The 20,859-nt window shown below is 42.4% G+C and overlaps 1 protein-coding gene across 8 annotated transcripts in view; it reads right to left on the bottom strand.

Moving 5' to 3' along the window:
• ZC3H7A (zinc finger CCCH-type containing 7A) overlaps positions 1-20,859 on the bottom strand; it is a 147,270-nt gene that overhangs the window by 42,399 nt on the left and 84,012 nt on the right. The gene's annotated exons all lie outside the window — the stretch shown is intronic.

Genomic DNA, 20,859 nt, shown 5'->3' with positions numbered 1-20,859 from the left:
TCACCTATAGCAGGTGTTCTAAGAGGACAGCAGGATGAATATCCTAGTGATAGGTAATATCATCCATTAGAGACCAGTGCAGTAAACGTAACCCAGTGTCCTTTCTAGAAGCGTTTGGGAGTATCCCAAATGCTCATGTGTGAATCTTTCCATCTGCCATCATCATGCCATCTAACACAATAGCTGATAGAATTCAACTCCAAGGAGAGATGAAAAGGACAGTAAGAATTTTCATCCTGTTGTCCTCGGAGAACACCTGCCACAGGTGAGTAACTTCACTTTCTCCAAGGACAAGCAGAATAAGCATTTTATTACTGATGGGAATCTCTAGCTTTCAGCTGTTTTAAAACACAGCAAAGGTCTGCAACAGGAAAGACCATGATGAATCGCAACATTTAAAAAAAAAAATGTTTTAAAGATATTTTTAGACCCCCTTTTTTGACAGCCTGGAACAGAAATAAATGGCCTAGGAGGATGAAGTTAGATTCTAGACCCCAAATAAATTCTGCAAGACTATTTGATCAAACCAGCTGTCACAATGGGAATCTTGCTCTACATAAAAACATAAGAATTGCTGCTGTTGGGTCAGACCAGTGGTCCATCGTACCCAGTAGTTCGCTCATGCGGCGGCTCTTAGGTAAGAAGTGGATTGAGGACTACACTGCAGGTGTGCAGATCTCCTCTATGGAGTTCTCAGAAGAGTACACACAGGCTGCATATTTCAGTTGGAAAGGTTCCCTCCAAACTACCCACCGAAAGCATCAAAATTAAGTTCTCAGCACAAGGAATTGCTTTACAAGGGAACTCTCTTCCACCAGGAGAAAAAATTATTTTAATACAGGTATTTCATGATTACCAAGAAGACAGAGGATATTGTCTCATCCCAGACCTAAGAGCCCTGAACAAATACATTGCAAGACAAAAGTTCAAAATGGTTTTCTTGGGCACTCTATTCCACTGATTCAGGAACAAGTGCACAGGCCTCCAAGAAAGGCTGAAGATCCTGAGAAGCACCAATTACCTCAATGTCTTAGCCTCTTATTGGGCATATTGGTGCTCCATCTGCGCCATTGCCTTGAGCTGTTCCTTGAGGGCTGCCATTGATGAAGGATGGGGCTCAACGAAAGTGATCATGACCCTTGAAGTCATCAGTATAGTATCAATGACCTGGTAGCTTGATGAAGGCTGTCATTCTCCATTCAGTTCCTGGGAGGATGGAGTGGCCCTCACGTTGAGTGCACTTCAAAGGCATCAATCTTGAAGATTCAGTGCTCTCAACACTGTGCTTCCGAGGGGGATGATCAATGCCAATACTTCTTCGCCTCCGACCAATGCATGGGATCAGAATCCCTTGCCATTGACATGGATGATGATGAATCCTTCCTCAGGAGAGGACTGGAGGATGCCCAATTCTAGAAGCCACTGTCGATGTTCAATGTTGAGGAAGGTGAAGACTCTCTTGATGTTGATGAGCCCTCAGTGCTTGATGCAGCTCTTGGAGCCATAGAAACTAATGTCTCCAATGTGGAAGTCAATGGATCAGACTTCTTGGTGCCAAAATTTTGTTTGTGCTGTTTCTTTCAACTTTTAATATCTCTTCTTGACATCTGTGAACAGAGTTTATAAGAAGAGGGATTATGATTAAGCCCCAGGCACTAGTTATGGGTGTCTGTAAAGGACTTGGTCTTGCTGCATTGGATGAACATTTTACAATCACTGGGAGCTTTCTGAGACATGGTAGGAAAAATAGCTGATGTGAGATCAAATGGCTTGAAGATGAAAAAGTGAGTGCTCAAGACCTAACGGAGCTTAGTGGGCTGCTGAAAATTAAAAGAAAATTCAAAAGTGCCAGAAAACCAGACTAAACAAACTAAAATGGGAGACAGAGGGAACACTGGGAGAGACACTTATATACACTTGAAAGAAACAAACACAGCAAAACTGAAATGAGAACATGCTGAGACACAAGCTGTAGGGAACTTGAAATATGTCCACACTGTAGACTTTTCAAGTGACTCGGATATATATCCCGTATCAGAGGGAATACAACAAGATATTACACTTAAAGACTTGTTTTTAGCAATATCTAGAGTGGAGGGGCTGTTGAGGTCAACGGTAAAACAGACAGTAGACTTTTCGCAAGCAGTTGTTCATAAATTGGAGAATGTAGACTCCAATTTAAAAGCTTTGGATAAGAGGATGTTTAAAACTGAATCACAAGTCTCCACATTGCAAACTGTTTCTACTATAGCGGTTAAGGATTCTTGTGCTATACATTCTAGGTTAGGGATAATGGAGAATCTTTATAGAGCTAGGAATCTCTGCTTGATTAATTTCCCAGTAACCCATTTACTTTCACCAGAAATATTGTTAAGAAAATTATTTAAGGAGATACTAGGATTACCCAATGCAGAAACCTTTACTATAAATAATTATTATTATATTCCCCAGAAAAAACTTGAATCCAACCAGGATACTGACCAACTGGTATCAACTGAAATAAATTTGACAGAATTTTTAGAGGATAGTCAATATATGATCCAGACTTGGTCCCACTCTGGTAATAACCTGTATGAATGAGATGGATAAGATATTACTAATGAAACTATACTTTAAAAACAGATTGACAAAATTTTGTGGAGACTTGGTAAGAATTTTTCCGGATGTCTCTGGAGGCTTCTTTCTATCTAAAATTAAATGTTTGGTCAAACAGCAAGAATCGGAATTTGTTTTCTGGGATCCTATACAGTTACAACAATTTCTGCTGGCTAGAGAAACGAAATGAGTACTGTTCATCTACAACAGAACAATAGAGGAATGATAATTTGGCCCTAGAATAGTTTGATTGAATCGGGGTCCACTTGTATGGACTGGATTCAGTTAATTGTTTACCTATAGTATGTTTATTTTTTTGAAATAGAGGTGAGGTACCCCATTGATGTGGACTTGAAAGGAATTTTTGGAGTGAATTGTTTACTTTATAATATTGTATTGGTTATCCTTTTCTTGATTCATTATGTATGTATGTATGTATGTAATGATAGAAAATTATTTAAAAAAAAAAATGTCCACATTGCTCTGCAGAAAGAAATATGACTGAGCTGGTTCCACACATGCATAGTGGGATACTCCTAAACACTTTTAGAAAGAATGCTGGAGAACGCTTACTGTGCTAGGCTCTGTCAGTAAGAATATGCTCATCCTGCTTGTCCTCAGAGAAACTGCATTTCCATGTTAAATGAGGAAAGTCCAAAACAGTTGTTAAAACAAATCATAATAGAATATAAAGCATGTTAAATATTTATACTGTACTTCAACAACATTACACAATAAAATAGTATTAACAAATACATTAAACAATCTAATTACAAAAGGCAAACATTAAACTACTGAAACACAGTAGGATAATACTGGAGTAGGGCTCCTCCATTTAGGTGTCCCGAGGCCATGTGGTAAGTGCCTATTCTAGAATGGAACCTAGGCACCCAGGTTCCATTACAGAAGGCCAATATTTAGGTGCTTGCAGTTACACCAGCCATAGAGCCTAAACATGGCAGGGACATATATAATGAAAGAACAGGTTCTTACCTGGATAATCTTCTTTCTGTTAATACACATAGGAGTCTGTATGATCGGTGAATATCTCCTGGTCGTGAGTTGTTGCAGAAGAATGTAAGTCAAATCTTTTCAACTCCACCTCCTTCTCCAATGGACTGCAGTGCCCTCTTCAGTTTGTACCAAAGCAGTCGATCACCACTACAATAGAAGAACTGAGAAGGAGGGGTGCAGGGAGCTTTGCACCTAAACAGGAGATCCTACCTCACTATGGTAGAAGAACAAGAAAATCAGAAAAGGTGCCCTGTGATGCTCAATTCCTTTATTATAATCAAGACTCAACACTTACGTGTTTTGGCTGTAGGGCCTGCCTCAGGAGTCTACAGAGTAAAAATTAAAATCTTAGACAAGAAACTAACAAATTAAAATAATAAAATAAATAAAACCAAAATAAACTCAGAATAAAAACAATGTGCTTATAACAACAAACAACTAATAATTCCAATATATATTAAAAAAAACAATTGATATAAATAATGACAATGAAACAATTAAAAAATACATTTGTTATATATACATATCTAAAAATGAGATGCAACGCTTTATATAAATTTGTGAGAGAAACAATTGCTTCACGTTTATAGAACATCTATACGTGTGAAATCAATCATAAGAATATAAGAATTGCCACTGCTGAGTCAAGACCAGTGGTCCATCATACCCAGCAGTCCGCACATGCGGCGGCCCTCTGGTCTAAGACCAGCACCCTAACTGAGACTAGCCCCACCAGCATACGTTCCTGTTTAGCAGAAACTTGTCTAACTTTGTCTTGAATCTTTGGAGGGTGTTTTCCCCTATAACAGCCTCTGGAAGAGTGTTCCAGATTTCTACCACTCTCTGGGTGAAGAAGAACTTCCTTACGTTTGTACGGAATCTATCCCCTTTCAACTTTAGAGAGTGCCCTCTTGTTCTCCCTACCTTGGAGAGGGTGAACAACCTGTCCTTATCTACTAAGTCTATCCCTTTCAGTACCTTGAATGTTTCGATCATGCCCCCTTTCAATCTCCTTTGTTCGAGGGAGAAGAGGCCCAGTTTCTCTAATCTTTCGCTGTACGGCAGCTCCTCCAGCCCCTTAACCATCTTAGTTGCTCTTCTCTGGACCCTTTTGAGTAGTACCGTGTCCTTCTTCATGTATGGCGACCAGTGCTGGACGCAGTACTCCAGGTGAGGGCGTACCATGGCCCGGTACAGCAGCATGATAACCTTCTCTGATCTGTTCGTGATCCCCTTCTTTATCATTCCTACCATTCTGTTTGCCCTTTTTGCTGCCACCGCACATTGTATGGACGGCTTCATCGACTTGTCGATCAGAACTCCCAAATCCCTTTCCTGGGAGGTCTCTCCAAGTACCGCCCCGGACATCCTGTATTCGTGCATGAGATTTTTGTTACCGACATGCATCGCTTTACACTTATCCACGTTGAACCTCATCTGCCATGTCGATGCCCATTCCTCGAGCTTGATTATGTCACGTTGCAGATCTTCGCAATCCCCCTGCATCTTTACTACTCTGAATAACTTTGTATCATCTGCAAATTTAATCACCTCGCTCGTCGTACCTATGTCCAGATCATTTTTAAAGATGTTAAAGAGCACGGGTCCAAGCACTGAGCCCTGCGGCACCCCACTTGTGACGCTCTTCTAGTCCAAGTATTGTCCAATTACCCCCACTCTCTGTTTCCTATGCTCCAGCCAGTTTTTAATCCACGTGAGTATTTCACCCTCAATTCCATGGCTTGCAATTTTCTGAAGTAGTCATTCATACAGAACCTTGTCGAACGTCTTCTGAAAATCCAGATATACAATGTCGACCGGATCGCCCTTGTCTATCTGTCTGTTTACTCCCTCAAAGAAGTGCAGCAAGTTCGTCAAACACGATCTGCCTTTGTTAAAACCGTGCTGACTGGTCCTCATCAGCCCGTGTCCGTCAAGGTGATCAATGATTCAACCATCTTTCCCAGTACCGAGGTCAGACTCACGGGTCTGTAGTTCCACGGATCTCCCCTCGAACCTTTCTTGAAGATCGGTGTAACATTCGCCACCTTCCAGTCTTCAGGAATCTTTCCCAATTTGATCGACAGATTGGCTATTAGTTGAAGCAGTTTAGCTATGGGCCCCTTTCAGTTCCTTGATGACCCTCGGATGGATGCCATCCGGTCCCGGGGATTTATCGCTTTTAAGCCTATCAATCTGCCTACATACCTCCTCTAGACTGACCGTCAATCCTGTTAGCTTTCCGTCTTCATTTCCAGCATATAGCCTGATGGGTTCCGGTATGCTGTATACATCTTCTTCGGTAAATACAGATGCAAAAAATGTGTTCAGTTTGTCAGCGATTGCTTTGTCCTTTAGCGCTCCCTTTATTCCATGGTCATCCAACGGTCCCACCACTTCCTTTGCGGGTCGTTTCCCCTTAATATATTGAAAGAACGGCTTGAAGTTCTTTGCCTCCTTGGCTATTTTTTCCTCGTAGTCTCTTTTGGTTCCTTTTACCGCCTTATAGCATCTGCGTTGATGTTGTTTGTGCTTGTTCCAGTTTTCATCCGTTTTTTACCTTTTCCATTCCTTAAATGAAGTTTTCTTGTCTCTGATCGCTTCCTTCACATCTACAGTGAGCCACGCCGGTTCTTTGTTCTTTTTCCTCTTGGATCCCTTGTTGATACGCGGTATATATAGATTTTGCACCTCGGTGACTGTGTCTTTAAAAAGGGACCAAGCTTGTTCTAGCATTTTTACAGTGCTTATCCTCTTCTTAATCTTCTTCCCTACCATGAGTCTTTGAAAATAATAATTATTTAAAGAAAACCCAAAGTATGGTGTCTATCAAAGTTTTTGTTTTTTTAATTCTTTAAAAAAGAAGAATTTTTTCTAAAAAAAAAAAAACCCAAACAACTGGTTAGCAAAAATGCATTTAGAATGAATTTAAAATGTATGTTAAATTGTATGTGAAGTAGTATTAGGAAGTAAATCATATATGTGATCATATCAACATGGTTTTTTAAGCATACCTGTGTCTTAAAAGAGAAATATATGTCACAAATATTCTTAGCCTGCAACAAAATATAATGAATAAATAATAAAGAAAAACCATTTTAAAAAATCAAATTTCGAGGGAAGAGAAAGAAAAAGAAGGAACAAAAAGAAAAAGGGAAAAAGAAGAAAAAAGGAATAGCAACTTGCAACTGTGATGCCGACTTAAAAGTGTGAAGAGACATAATCAAAAGAAACGTCTAAGTCCAAGTCAGATATTTGGTGCTAGATGCCTAAAGTCGGCAGTGGAAAAATGTCCATTCTCGAAAAACATGCCTGGAATTTTTTTTTTCAAAAATCATCTATCTGAACTGATCGTCCAGACCACCAGTACATCTATCTTTATACCACATTTTCGACCAAAAATTCATTCAAGTCTCAAACACCCAGAACAAGACCATTTTGATGTGGGAGGGGCCAGCATTGTGATGGACTGGCCACCCAGACATGGAAACAGAGCAGTGGGGCACCTTACAGGGCTCTACTGTGAACTTCACAAAAAGGGTGCCACAAACATCTCACCAGAACCCCCTTATAGGATATGGTGAGCCCCCCCCAAAAAAACACCCTAAAACCCAGTATACCTACCTGTCTACAACCCCCGATAGCCCTTATGGCTGTAAGTGCCATTTATATGGCAGTATAGTAGGGTTTTGGTGGGCTCACATTTTCCACCATGAATGTAGTGCTAGAATGGCTTATGGGCTCTATGATTCACTAGACCATCCCCCAGGCTATTTAAGACACCTGTACGCAGCTTTACTAGGCTTTCCTATAGCAGGTGCTGATGTTCCAGAGACAGGTATGTATGTTTTCATTTTGATATTTGTGGCAATGTAAGAGGGTCAGTAATTACTGGGGGGAGAGTGGGGGGGGTCTTTACGTTGTCTCTGCAATGGTTATCTGGTCGCTTTGGATACCTTTTAGGCATGTATACCTGCTTTTACATTGTCTACCTCACAACGTATAAGTTTCGTCCAGGAAGTCTCGAGAAACATTCGATTATCCTGCCCAAATACCACTCTAACCACTTCTGCAGATACATCACTTTTAGCTCTGGGAACTTAGCGGCATTCAGAGGCCTAAAGAGTCCCTGGATATGTCCAGAAAGTCGGTTTGATTATCAAAACTTGGACGATCTGTCTTTCAGGTTGTCCAAATGCCGACTTGGGCAGGTTTTTAGACATGTTTAAGTTTCGATTATGAGCCCCATAGTAAATAACTCTAAAGCATAAAAAGCTGAAAACAAAAATAATAAATAAAAATTAAAAATGAATATAATCATACAAACTAATGAAAAAATGACCTAGAATTCTATGTTAGTATTAATTGACCCCCTTTGTATGGCTATGAAACTGTAAACATGGTTAATTGTTAGTTGTGTGTTTCAAATTAGTTCAGAATATCTTGAAAATAAAGTCAACGTCTGTTTAGCCACACCATTAAAATTCAAAGAATTTTAAATTTTCTTAAAATAATCTTTGTTTTAAATTGATAGTTACTGATCATCAGTCAATTAATCCTCTAAACCAGCAGTTCTCAAACTGTGAGCCGCAGCTCCCTAGGGAACCGTGACTGATGTACAGGGGAGCCACAGATTATTCTTATATTAGACATCTTTTACAACTGAAAGAAATTAAAAAGTATATAGAAATAAAAATACTACAACTGAATCTTTTGATGTTTATGACTGGTAAAACAGTTTGTTTTCTGTTATTGTGTGAATGTAATCACCGTGGGGGAGACACTATGCATATGACTAAGGCCTCCTTTTATTAAACTGTGCTAGCAGTTTTTAGCGCGGAGAGCTGTGCTGAATGCTTCGTGCTGCTCCCGACGTTCATAGGAACTCTGAGCACGGTTCCCAGTTCTAAAAACTGCTATCGCAGTTTAATATAAGGGGGTATAAGTAACTATGACTATGAATGTGAGTGATCAGTGGATTGTTGGAGCAAACTTAGCTGTTATACTCGTATTTATCAAACTTTACTAGTAAAATAATAATACTAACATTTTACTAATATTTTACTCAAATATTATCGCTGAGTAAGCGTCTTTTTGTGTAAGTGTCAAGTTCTGATTAACATAATTTTTAAAATTTGTTGTTTCAGAACCCTAAAAATGGATAAATTTTTATTGAATTTAATAAGCATATGACATCACAAAATGAAGAGCATGCACCACAAACGAGTAGCGGGTGTGCAAAAATGAGAAAATATCATAAATAGGATAGTTATTTGGGGCTCCTTTTATGAAGGTGCGCTAGGGCCTTAATGCACGGAATAGCGCACGCTAAATTGTCACATGCGCTAGCCGCTACCTTTTGAGCAGGTGGTAGATTTTCGGCTAGTGCACGCTAATCCGGTGCATGCGATAAAACCATTAGCGCACCTTCGTAAAAGGAGCCCTTGGACTTTGGCTTCACGTCAACAAATATTAACGGAGAAGAGAGACTGCAATGTGTAGTATGTTTGAAAATTTTGGCGTCAGACTGTATGCTTCCAAATAAACTGAAGCGTCATTTAAAAACTAATCATTCACACTTGATTAATAAAACTAGCTTCTTTACCAGAAAATTAAAAAAATTAAAAGGACAGCAAGGTACTTTTTCTCAGTATTTGTCAATACCAAACAATGCTCTGCTAGCCTCATACAAGGTTGCATATATAGTTGCTAAGTGTAAAAAATTGCATACCACTGCGGAACAACTGCTGCTATAGATATGGTGAACATTATGATAGGCGAATCTGCGGGGAAAGTACTTTCAAATGTACCTTTATCTAATAATACTATCAGTAAGAGAATTCAACATATGTCAGAAGACCTCAATGACCAATTGATTGAAAAACTAAAAGAAAGGGAATTTGGCTTGCAGTTGGATGAGACCACAGCTAATAATAAGGATGCATATTTGATTTGTTATTTACGTTTTGTCGATGGAAATGCTATTATGGAAGAACTTTTTTGTAAAAAAAAATAAATAAATAACTGCAAGTGCAAAGGCTCAGGACTTGTTTGAGATCCTAAATATATTTATGACTGAAAATAATTTAGAGTGGACAAAGGGTACTGGGTTCTGTACAGATGGAGGTCGTTCGATGTCAGGCCGTAATGGAGGATTACAAGCACTTATTTGAAAGTAAGCTCCAGTTGCAATGTGGATCCATTGCATAATACATAGAGAAGTACTTGCATCAAAGCATTTGAGTCCTAGATTGAATTTGGTCCTAGAACACATGGTGGATGTGATAAACTTTATAAAAACTCACCCAGTAAAAGCAAGATTTTTCAAAAAACTGTGTGACGATATGGGAGCTGAATATACGTCTTTGTTATACCACTGCCACTCACACTGGCCCGTATAGTTCAATTACAACAAGAACTCTACATTTTTCTTGAAGAAAAAAAACACAAGTATACCAAAACCTTTGTAGAGACAGAGTTTTTGATGAAACTGGCATACTTGTATGATATGTTTGAAAAGTTAAATACACTGAATCTCTTCTTGCAAGGAGGCAACATGCACATTTTGAAATTGATCGAGAAGCTTTCTAAAATAAATTACAATTATGGTGGAGAAAAATGCATGAAGATGGTGGCAAAGATTGTTTTCCCCTTTTACAGCAGTTCATGATCTCCAATGAAGTTGTTTTGTCTGACAATATAAAATCAGTTTTTGAAGACCACCTATCACAAACTATCAAATGGTTTGAAAAATATTTTCAAGAAGATGATCCCATGAAATTCACCTGTATTCAGGATCCCTTCAGAGTCAAACCTCCAGCTGATTTTACTTCTGAAGAAGAAAATCTCATTGAGTGTCTTGCGACAATACACTCAAGACACGATTTAGCAGCATGGATATTACTGAATTATGGTGTTCAGTAAGAGATGAATATCTAGAGCACACAGACTCTCTTAATTCTGTTTGTGACATCCTATTTATGCGAGGTTAGGTTTTCGGCGCTCGCTGTGATAAAAAGCAAATACCGAGCAAAAATCAATGTGGAGCAAGAAATGAGATTGGCTATATCAAATATGGTTCCAGGTTTGAGAAGATTTGTAATGAACAGCAAGCTCATATATCTCACTAGTTCTATCAATATTTTTTGTGATTATTTTTTTTTATATTCATTGTTGAAATTTTTTCAAATAAAATAATTATTATTATTGTGATAACTTTTATGATAAATTGTTTTAATTTTTTAAATTAATAATCGTCTCAAACTAACAACAGGCATGTATTAGAGAACTATTGTTTGACCTGGGAAGCCATGGAAAAATTTTGAAACATTAAGGACTCCTTTTACGAAGGTGTGATAAGGGTTTTTTAGCGCACGCACAAAATTACCGTGTGCTATAGTGTGCGGTAGCTGAAAATCTACCGCCTCCTAAAAAGGAGGTGGTAGTGGCTAGCGCGCTCGGGAATTTAACGCACGCTATTGTGCGCATTAAGGCCCTAGCGCGCCTTTGTAAAAGGAGCCCTAAGTGAGCCATGAACAGAAAAACTTTAGGAATCACTGCTCTAAAAAGTCATTGTTGAACTCATGGCATGATAAATTGAAGCATGATGGCCCCAATTTATATGTTCACAGTGGAAAAAACGAGATGGATACCTAAAGGTCATTTAATCTCAAATAAATCCTAATGAAGTCTTGTGACTAATGTTTTGTAATACACAAATAGTGAATTTTAAAAAATTTGATCAATTTAGAAGGTATCAGGTCAAAACCGCGGACAAGTGAGCGCAGCGCGGAGGCGCACGCCGAAGAAAATAACTGTTTTTAGGGGCTCCGACGGGGGTGTGTGGGGGGGAACCCCCCCACTTTACTTTATACAGATCGCGCCGCATTGTGGGGGGTTTGGGGGTTTGTAACCCCCCACATTTTACTGAAAACTTCACGTTTTCCCTAAAAACAGGGAAAAAGTTAAGTTTACAGTATAATGAGGGGGTTACAACCCCCCAAACCACCCATAACGCCGCCGCCGCGATCTGTATTAAGTAAAGTGGGGGGGCTCCCCAACAAAACCCCGTCGGAGCCCCTAAAAACTGTCATTTTCTTCGGCGCGCGCCTCCGTCTTGCGCTCAGTTGTCAGCGCGCGCCTTTGTCTTCCGCGGTTTTGTCTATGAACCATTTAGAGTGGTTATGGTATCAACAGTTAAGCACTGTGACTAAATAGTGTGATGGAGCCTGATTCTTTATCAGGGACTGGTTCTATGGCATGGATGTCTAATAGTTTTTGAACTGGCTTCCTTTTCTGGCTGGCCGGCTGGACAGTCTATAAACAGATCCAGAAGAGGGTGATGAAACTCGATCTTGTGTCCCTCTCAAATAAGGTCTAGCACCCAGAGATCTGAAGAAATTTCCTGCCATGCCTTCCAGTACGTCGACAGCCTCCCTCTAATCCGTAAGAGTAGGGCTGCTGATGTCATTGTGTTTTCTTGGAGGCTGGGTTGATGTGAGAATCTAAGGGTTGCTGGTGTCTGGTGTTACCAAATCTCTGCTGGGAACCCTGATAGGATCTCTGAGCAGAGGATCCTGTATAGTACAGAAGAGAACAGTAGGAGGAACTAAAATTGCCTCTGCTGCCCCCCATAGAGTGGCAAAACCTGCTGTCTGGTAGGGATTTAGGACAGCAATATGCCACGCTGGCCTTGAGGTTATCTAAGTTTTTACCAAAAAGCATCTGCCCTTTGAAGGGGAGACTGTTCAAAGTGGTTTTGGAAGCTGAATCGCCCACCCATTGTCTGATCCAGAACATTCTGCGGGCAGAAACAGCATATGCAGATACTTTGGTCATGACTCTACCTTGATCATAATCTACCCCCTCTAGTACCACCTGGGGGCATATGTCCTCCTCTGCAGAAGGACTCCATCGCAATCTGGTGTGGCAGGCACTTGCCATGAACGAGACTGCTGTAGCAGCCTTGATGCCCAAAGCTAGCTCCTCAAATTGTCTCTTAAGGACTACATCCACTTTACGATCTTGCACGTCCTTTAACATCACGCCTCCCTCACTAGGAAGGGAGATGCATTTTGTCACTTGAGCAACTGCAGAGTTCACTCTCAGCTGGTTAAATAGCTGCTGAAACTCTGGTGTCACAGGATAAAACTTAGCCATAGTCCTGGCCACCTTTAGAGAACCCTTTGGAGGTCATCACAAAGTGATGTCCGGGTGCACAGGAAAAGAAATGGTCTGGACATTAGTGCCACTCATGATAGATTGTGAGGTTGAAGGCTATGGAGTTTCCAATTTTAACTCCCTGAATAATCTGTGATGTGGGGCATAGTACCAGACCTAAAAAAAAAAAGATGCCTCACTAACAGGTCAAGGGAAACTACTGCCTCCTGACTACTGATCCCATAAAGGGAACTGGAATCCTCAAGGAGAGAAGTTTCTTCCTAGGACATTAAAGGAATAGAGTCTGACCTCCAATCCTCTGTCTTTTTCCATCTGGTGTTTAGAGGGTCCCTTAGCAGCGAGGAGGCATTCATCTGGGGGAGGTGGGCCTCGCTGGTCCGTCACTGGCATGCCTGCAGGCAGTGCAAAATGTCCCAGGCCTGATAAATAAGCTTTCCAGAGGAGAACAGTTGGCCCGTTAGACCCTAAAGGACTGTAGATTGGGTTCTCTTGGGGTCCACAGCATCCACGCACTTGCATTTGGCACTTTCACTCTTTAGGGTCTCTCGGAGGGATTTCTTTTCTGCCAAACAGACCCCTGCAACTCCCCAGCCCTAGAGGATTCCAGGAAAGCTAATCCTGAGGCTTCCATCCCCCCTTACTTGTTCCATGGCACACGGAACACAGACACTCTTTGGCCAACCATCTAGTGCAAAGCAGGCATGATATGGGGTCAGAATGGGCTGAGGAGTCCATCCCAGTATATTTTGAGCAAAATAAAGGGGTTCTGAGGCCAATATAAGTTTTAAAAAATTAGATCGTTAAAAATCCAAGATGGCCACCACCAGCAAAATCTTACCAAAATTGGTCTGGGAGCTTCCCTGAAGTTCAAAAAATTCTGGGAAAGGGGTTTTAGGGAAGGAAGAACCTAGTTCTGGCCCCAGAAAACTTTAAAATAAAAATTTCAGACTTCCCCCTCCAATTTTGTCCATAGGCTAGAAAGCACAGTTACTTACCGTAACAGGTGTTATCCAGGGACAGCAGGCAGATATTCTTGACTGATGGGTGACGGCACCGACGGAGCCCCGGTACGGACAATTTTAGAGTGATTGCACTCTAAGAACTTTAGAAAGTTCTAGCTCGGCCGCACCGCGCACGCGCGAGTGCCTTCCCGCCCGACAGAGGCGCGCGGTCCCTCAGTTAGTATAAGCCAGCTAAGAAGCCAACCCGGGGAGGTGGGTGGGACGCAAGAATATCTGCCTGCTGTCCCTGGATAACACCTGTTACGGTAAGTAACTGTGCTTTATCCCAGGACAAGCAGGCAGCATATTCTTGACTGATGGGTGACCTCCAAGCTAACAAAAAGAGGGATGGAGGGAAGGTTGGCCATTAGGAAAACAAATTTTGCAAAACAGATTGGCCGAAGTGTCCATCCCGTCTGGAGAAAGCATCCAGACAATAATGAGATGTGAAAGTGTGAACTGAGGACCAAGTAGCAGCCTTGCAGATTTCCTCAATAGGAGTGGAACGGAGGAAAGCTACAGAAGCTGCCATTGCTCTGACTCTATGGGCCGTGACAGAACCTTCCAGTGTCAGTCCGGTCTGAGCATAACAGAATGAAATGCACGCTGCCAGCCAATTAGACAACGTACGTTTAGAAACGGGACGTCCCAATTTATTTGGATCAAAGGACAGAAAAAGTTGAGGAACTGATCTGTGGGGTTTCGTACGCTCTAGATAGTAAGCCAGAGCCCTTTTACAATCCAAAGTATGTAAAGCTTGTTCTCCAGAATGAGAATGAGGTTTTGGAAAGAAAACAGGTAGAACAATGGATTGGTTGAGATGGAATTCAGAAACAACCTTAGGGAGAAACTTTGGATGTGTACGCAAAACCACCTTGTCATGGTGAAAAACCGTAAAAGGTGGATCTGCGACCAGTGCATGAAGCTCACTGACCCTCCTGGCAGAGGTAAGAGCAATAAGGAAAAGCACTTTCCAAGTGAGAAACTTGAAAGGAGAGGTAGCCAAAGGTTCAAATGGAGGCTTCATTAAGGCGGAAAGAACCACATTGAGATCCCAGATAACAGGAGGGGCTTTAAGAGGTGGTTTCACATTGAAAAGCCCTCGCATGAACCTGGATACCAGGGGATGAGCTGAGAGAAGTTTTCCATGGACTGGCTCATGAAAAGCTGCAATGGCACTGAGGTGGACTCTGATGGAAGAGGACTTAAGGCCAGAGTCAGACAAAGAAAGCAAATAATCCAACAATGTCTCCACTGCCAGAGAAGTTGGATCAAGATGATGAAGAAGACACCAGGAGGAAAATCTCGTCCACTTCTGATGGTAACATTGCAGAGTGGTTGGTTTCCTGGAGGCATTCAGAATGGAACGAACAGGCTGAGATAAAAGAGTATCATGAGATGTCAGCCCGAGAGATACCAAGCTGTCAGGTGCAGAGACTGGAGGTTGGGATGTAGAAGGGTTTCCTGCTGTTGCGTAAGCAGAGAAGGAAACAGAGGAAGAAGAAAAGGTTCCCTGGAACTGAGTTGAAGTAGAAGGGAGAACCAATGTTGCCTGGGCCATCTCGGAGCAATCAGAATCATTGTGGCTCGTTCCCTCTTGAGCTTGAATAAGGTTCTCAACATTAGAGGCAGCGGAGGGAAGGCGTACAGGAACAGATTCGACCAGTCTAGGAGAAAAGCATCCGCTGCCAGACGGTGAGGAGAGTAAAGTCTGGAGCAGAAGAGGGGCAGCTGGTGATTGTGAGGAGCTGCAAAGAGGTCTATCTGAGGAGTGCCCCATTGAGTGAAGATAGACTGCAGAGTTACAGGATCGAGTGTCCACTCATGAGGCTGGAGAATTCTGCTGAGTTTGTCCGCTAAAGAATTCTGTGCTCCTTGAATGTAGATAGCTTTCAGAAAGAGATGGTGATCTATGGCCCAATTCCAGATCTTTTGGGCTTCTTGGCATAAAAGGCGAGAGCCTGTCCCACCCTGCTTGTTGATGTAGTACATCGCAACCTGATTGTCTGTGCACAACAGAAGGACCTGAGGAAAGAGAAGATGTTGGAAGGCTTTGAGGGCATAAAACATTGCTCTGAGTTCCAGGAAATTGATTTGATGCTTCTTTTCCTGGGCTGTCCAAAGACCTTGAGTCTGGAACTCGTTCAAGTGCGCTCCCCATGCATACAGAGAGGCGTCGGTGGTGATGACTAGTTGGTGAGGAGGCTGATGGAACAGAAGACCTCTGGATAGATTTGAGGATACCAACCACCATTGAAGAGACTGCCGAAGAGATGATGTCACAGATATGTGTCGTGAGCAAGGATCCGTCGCTTGGGACCACTGAGTAGCAAGGGTCCATTGAGGAGTGCGCAGGTGAAGACGTGCGAGGGGCGTGACATGAACTGTAGATGCCATGTGCCCCAAGAGTACCATCATTTGCCTGGCTGAGATGGAAGGCAGTGAAAGTACCTGCTGACATAGAGACTGAAGGGTCTGAAGACGATTGGATGGTAGGAAAGCTCTCATGAGGAGTGTATCCAGGATCGCTCCAATGAATTGAAGTCTTTGAGTAGGGATGAGATGAGATTTGGGTAGATTGATCTCGAACCCCAGAATTCGTAGAAACTGGATGGTTTGGTTGGTGGCCAGGAGAACTGCTTGAGCGGATGTGGCTTTGATCAACCAGTCGTCCAGGTAAGGAAATACATGAAGGTGGTGAGAGCGTAAAAATGCCGCTACCACAATGAGACACTTGGTGAATACCCTTGGAGATGAGGCTAGACCGAAGGGCAGCACCTTGTATTGGTAATGACAATGATTGATCATGAATCGGAGATATGGTCTTGAGGTTACATTGATCGGTATGTGAGTGTAAGCCTCTTTAAGATCGAGGGAGCATAGCCAGTCGTTTTGATTTAGAAGAGGATAAAGGATGGCTAAAGAAAGCATTTTGAATTTTTCTTTTACCAGATGTTTGTTGAGATCGCGAAGATCTAAAATTGGTCTGAGATCTCCTGTTTTTTTGGGGACTAGAAAATAACGGGAGTAGAATCCCTGCCCTCTTTGATCTAGAGGAACTTCTTCTATAGCGTTCAGAAGGAGTAGGGATTGGACTTCCTGAATAAGGAGGGCAGATTGAGGACTGTGTAAAGCAGACTCTTTTGGCAGGCTTTGAGGTGGAAGAGTCTGAAAGTTGAGAGAGTAGCCGTGGCGGATGATGTTGAGGACCCATTGGTCCGAAGTGATTACTTCCCACCGGCTGAGGAACAGAGAAAGTCGACCTCCTATAGGCTGAGGCAGGAGAGCAGGAATAGGGATACTGGCTATACTGTGGAGAATGAAGTCAAAAGGGCTGTGACTTCTGCTGAGGAGGTTGTTTCACAGATTGTTGCTGCTGCTGCTGTCTGGGAGGCTGACGTTGTTGTTGCCTCTGACGCCTGGGTTGCTGAGCAGTGGTAGGTAATGGACGAGCTGTGAAGCGGCGTTGATAGGCCGACTGCTGTCTATATGGTTTTGGTGGAGGAGGCTTCTTTTTATTTTTAAGCAGGGTATCCCAGCGCGTCTCATGAGCAGAGAGCTTTTGTGTGGTTGAGTCCATGGAATCCCCAAAGAGCTCATCCCCTAGGCACGGGGCGTTGGCTAACCGATCTTGATGGTTAACATCAAGCTCGGATACCCGAAGCCAGGCCAAACGGCGCATAGCCACCGACATTGCTGTCGCTCTGGATGTAAGTTCAAAGGTGTCATATATGGATCTAACCATAAACTTACGTAGTTGGAAAAGAGACGACAAGCAGGTATGAAAAGATTGATGCTTTCGTGAAGGAAGATACTTTTCGAAAGAAGCCATGGTGGTAAGGAGATGCTTTAAATAAAAAGAGAAATGAAAAGCATAATTACTAGCCCTATTTGCTAACATAGCATTTTGGTAGAGCCTCTTACCAAATTTATCCATGGCCCTTCCTTCTCTGCCAGGAGGGACAGATGCATATACACTGGCTCCTGAAGTCTTTTTAAGGGTGGATTCGACAAATAAGGATTCGTGTGGAAGTTGAGGTTTGTCGAATCCAGGAATGGGAATTACTTTATATAGAGAATCCAGTTTACGTGGGGCCCCTGGGACAGTTAAAGGAGTCTCTAAATTCTTATAGAAAGTTTCCCTCAAGATGTCATGAAGGGGAAGTTTCAAAAATTCCTTTGGAGGCTGGTCAAAATCAAGGGCATCCAAAAAAGCTTTAGACTTTTTGGATTCAGCCTCCAAAGGAATGGACAAGGATTCACACATCTCTTTCAAAAAACAGGAGAAAGAGGAAGTGACCTGTTTGGAGGATGGGTCAGGGACAGCCGAATCCTCCTCCTCTGAGGAACATTCGCCTTCAGAAAGAAAGGGTTCCTCTGAGTCTCCCCACAGATCAGGGTCCCTGACATGGGAAGAATGGTCCCGAGACTCAGGTGTCGACGTTTGTAAGTGTTGGGTCTTGCGCACCGACTTACCCGACCTCATCGATACCGAGTCAGGAGATGTTATCGGTCGCACCGGTGCCGAAGTCTGTACCGATTGATGGTGAGCTCTCGGCTCCGGTGCAAGGACTGGCATCGATACCGATGAGGTTAGGTGATGCGGCACCGAAACAGTGGAAGCGGGTAACACGGGTTCCACAATCGGTATCGATACGGGTTGTTCCACAACCGGTACCGATAGCTCGGTGCGGGCCGGCACCGGAAGGTTCGGTGTCATGATTCCGTTTTTTTAGAGTAGCACAGCGGGTGCAAGTAGAGGCCTGATGCTCAGGACCCAAACACTGTAAGCACCAGTTGTGTGGGTCCGTGAGAGATATAGGCCTAGCACACCGCTGGCACTTTTTAAAACCCGGTTGAGGGGGCATGAAAGGAAAAACGGCTTCCGCCAAATCGAAGGCCGAGGCTTCGATGGTGGCAGAAGGCCCCGCCGGGGAAAAATCAAATTAAGAAAAAGAAAAGAAATTTTTTTTTTTTTTTACAAAAAAGAAAAAAGAAACCAAATAAGGCCAATTAGCCAAAAGTTTACGCGAGCGGGAAGGCAATAGAAAAAAAGTTTCAACAGCCGTTGAAAAAAAACGCGTCTTCTTAGCTCCGCGGAAACTAAGAAACTGAGGGACCGCGCGCCTCTGTCGGGCGGGAAGGCACTCGCGCGTGCGCGGTGCGGCCGAGCTAGAACTTTCTAAAGTTCTTAGAGTGCAATCACTCTAAAATTGTCCGTACCGGGGCTCCGTCGGTGCCGTCACCCATCAGTCAAGAATATGCTGCCTGCTTGTCCTGGGATAACAGCATGTATTCACTGTGCTGTGCTAGTACATGCCTGTGTCAGCTTACCCTTCAGCTTGACCAGAATATGATTTTCTGCCTCAGAAAACTTCACAGATGTCCAAATCTGGAGAGCTCCGGGCTGCCAGTCGGTTTGACACTGACCGAGACCTCCACCCTTTGGTCCATTTGGTGCGATGGGGGAGGTAAAGAACGGCAGACAGCTTCCAATAAGTCCCACAAGATTAAACCTGGGGACCGACAGCCTGCACTCAAGCCTCTGATAAATCAGAAGGTGAGCTAGCTCCCAGAGGAATGGATCCTGAGCTTCCAATTTGCACAAAGCAGGCTGAATCAGCAGGTACACCCGTGGGTTGCCCTCTGATCTGCAGATTGCTCACGCAGAGTCTGCGTCCTCTCCCAGGCAAAATTTCCTCAAATTTGGGGACCTCATGGCACCAAAGCATCACAATCAGGAAAATAATACCCCAAAGTAATAAAAACCAAGCAGAGCAAATCAGAACACAACTTCACAATTTTCTTGCAGAAAAAACTGAAGAGGGTACTACAGTCCATTGGGGAAGGAGGCGGAGATGAAAAGATGTGATTGACATTCTTCTGCAACAACTCATGACCAGGGGATATTCACCTATTGTACAGATTCCTATGTTTATGTAACAGAACTTACAGTATTCTATAAGTGACTTGCATTAAGTGGGAGCCCTGCCTATGTGCTAGCCTTGTATACACCCCCCTTGCAAATGCACATTTCATAAGTTTAACAGGTATTTGTAGAATGTTTAGGTGCCCTGCTAACATATATGTGTATGTACGCAAATACATGTGTGCATATAGATATTCTAAACATTTACTTGTGTACCATGTACATAAATGTTGGCATCTATATTATAGAATTGCCCTTAATATGATACAAGGAAGAAGAGAAGTGCTATCATTTTCTTAGTTCTTAGCTATTTTAATGGAATATCTTTAGAAAACTGTGGTTCTTTTCTCTTTATATATTTAACACACTATTGTTATTTATTTATTTATTTGGATTTATATACAAAACTCTTTTAGGTTTATTACTTATAAATCCAAGTGTTTAACCTCCACCTAATTAAAAGTTATTTGAGGGTACAAAAATGTGGTGCTTGATATGTTTCCAGTTGAATCAACAACATATATTTGTGCAACTGACAAACTTTCAATGTGAAAAAAAGCTGAGTGAAGGATTCAAGGCAGAGGAAGTGGTGTTTTTTGGATGTGTATCTAACACACACCCTTTTTTAGGGGGGGGGAGAAATGGAGGTGTTTTATCAGGATTTATCCAGGGCTGGATTTTGGTATCCACTGGGAACACCAGACCACAGATCCCAAATAGTGAGGGTCGGTGGGAGTGTTTCAGAGATTCCCAAAAGATTGGAGAGCCAGAAGAGGAACACAGGAAGGTTATAGTGCCACACTGACCCCTCTTTGAAGTAGCACGTACACTTGGCCCTAGGGTGCTAAAGCCAGGTCAACGAGAAGCATTACTTTAGGATCAAGTACATGTGCTACTTCAAAAAGGGGTCACTGTAGCACTATAATCTAAAATTAGACGCTTTAACTGTAATAAAGGAGCAGCCCTAATTACAACCTACTTGAATTTTGCCACTCTTTGGAAGGTACTTTTACTTTAAAAGGTGTTTCCAGGGCAAGCATTCTTGCTAAACTTATTCAACAAGCCCTTCTGCAATGTTATTTATTGATTTTTGTTATTTAGCCTAATTTCTAAAGGCAAAGAAAACATATAGCTGAGGGG

Source organism: Geotrypetes seraphini, chromosome 11 (assembly GCF_902459505.1).
Source record: "Geotrypetes seraphini chromosome 11, aGeoSer1.1, whole genome shotgun sequence".
In the NCBI taxonomy this organism is placed as follows: domain Eukaryota; kingdom Metazoa; phylum Chordata; class Amphibia; order Gymnophiona; family Dermophiidae; genus Geotrypetes; species Geotrypetes seraphini.
The sequence above is the reverse complement of the archived record's forward strand: the minus strand, read 5'-3'. Positions and strand labels throughout refer to the sequence as shown.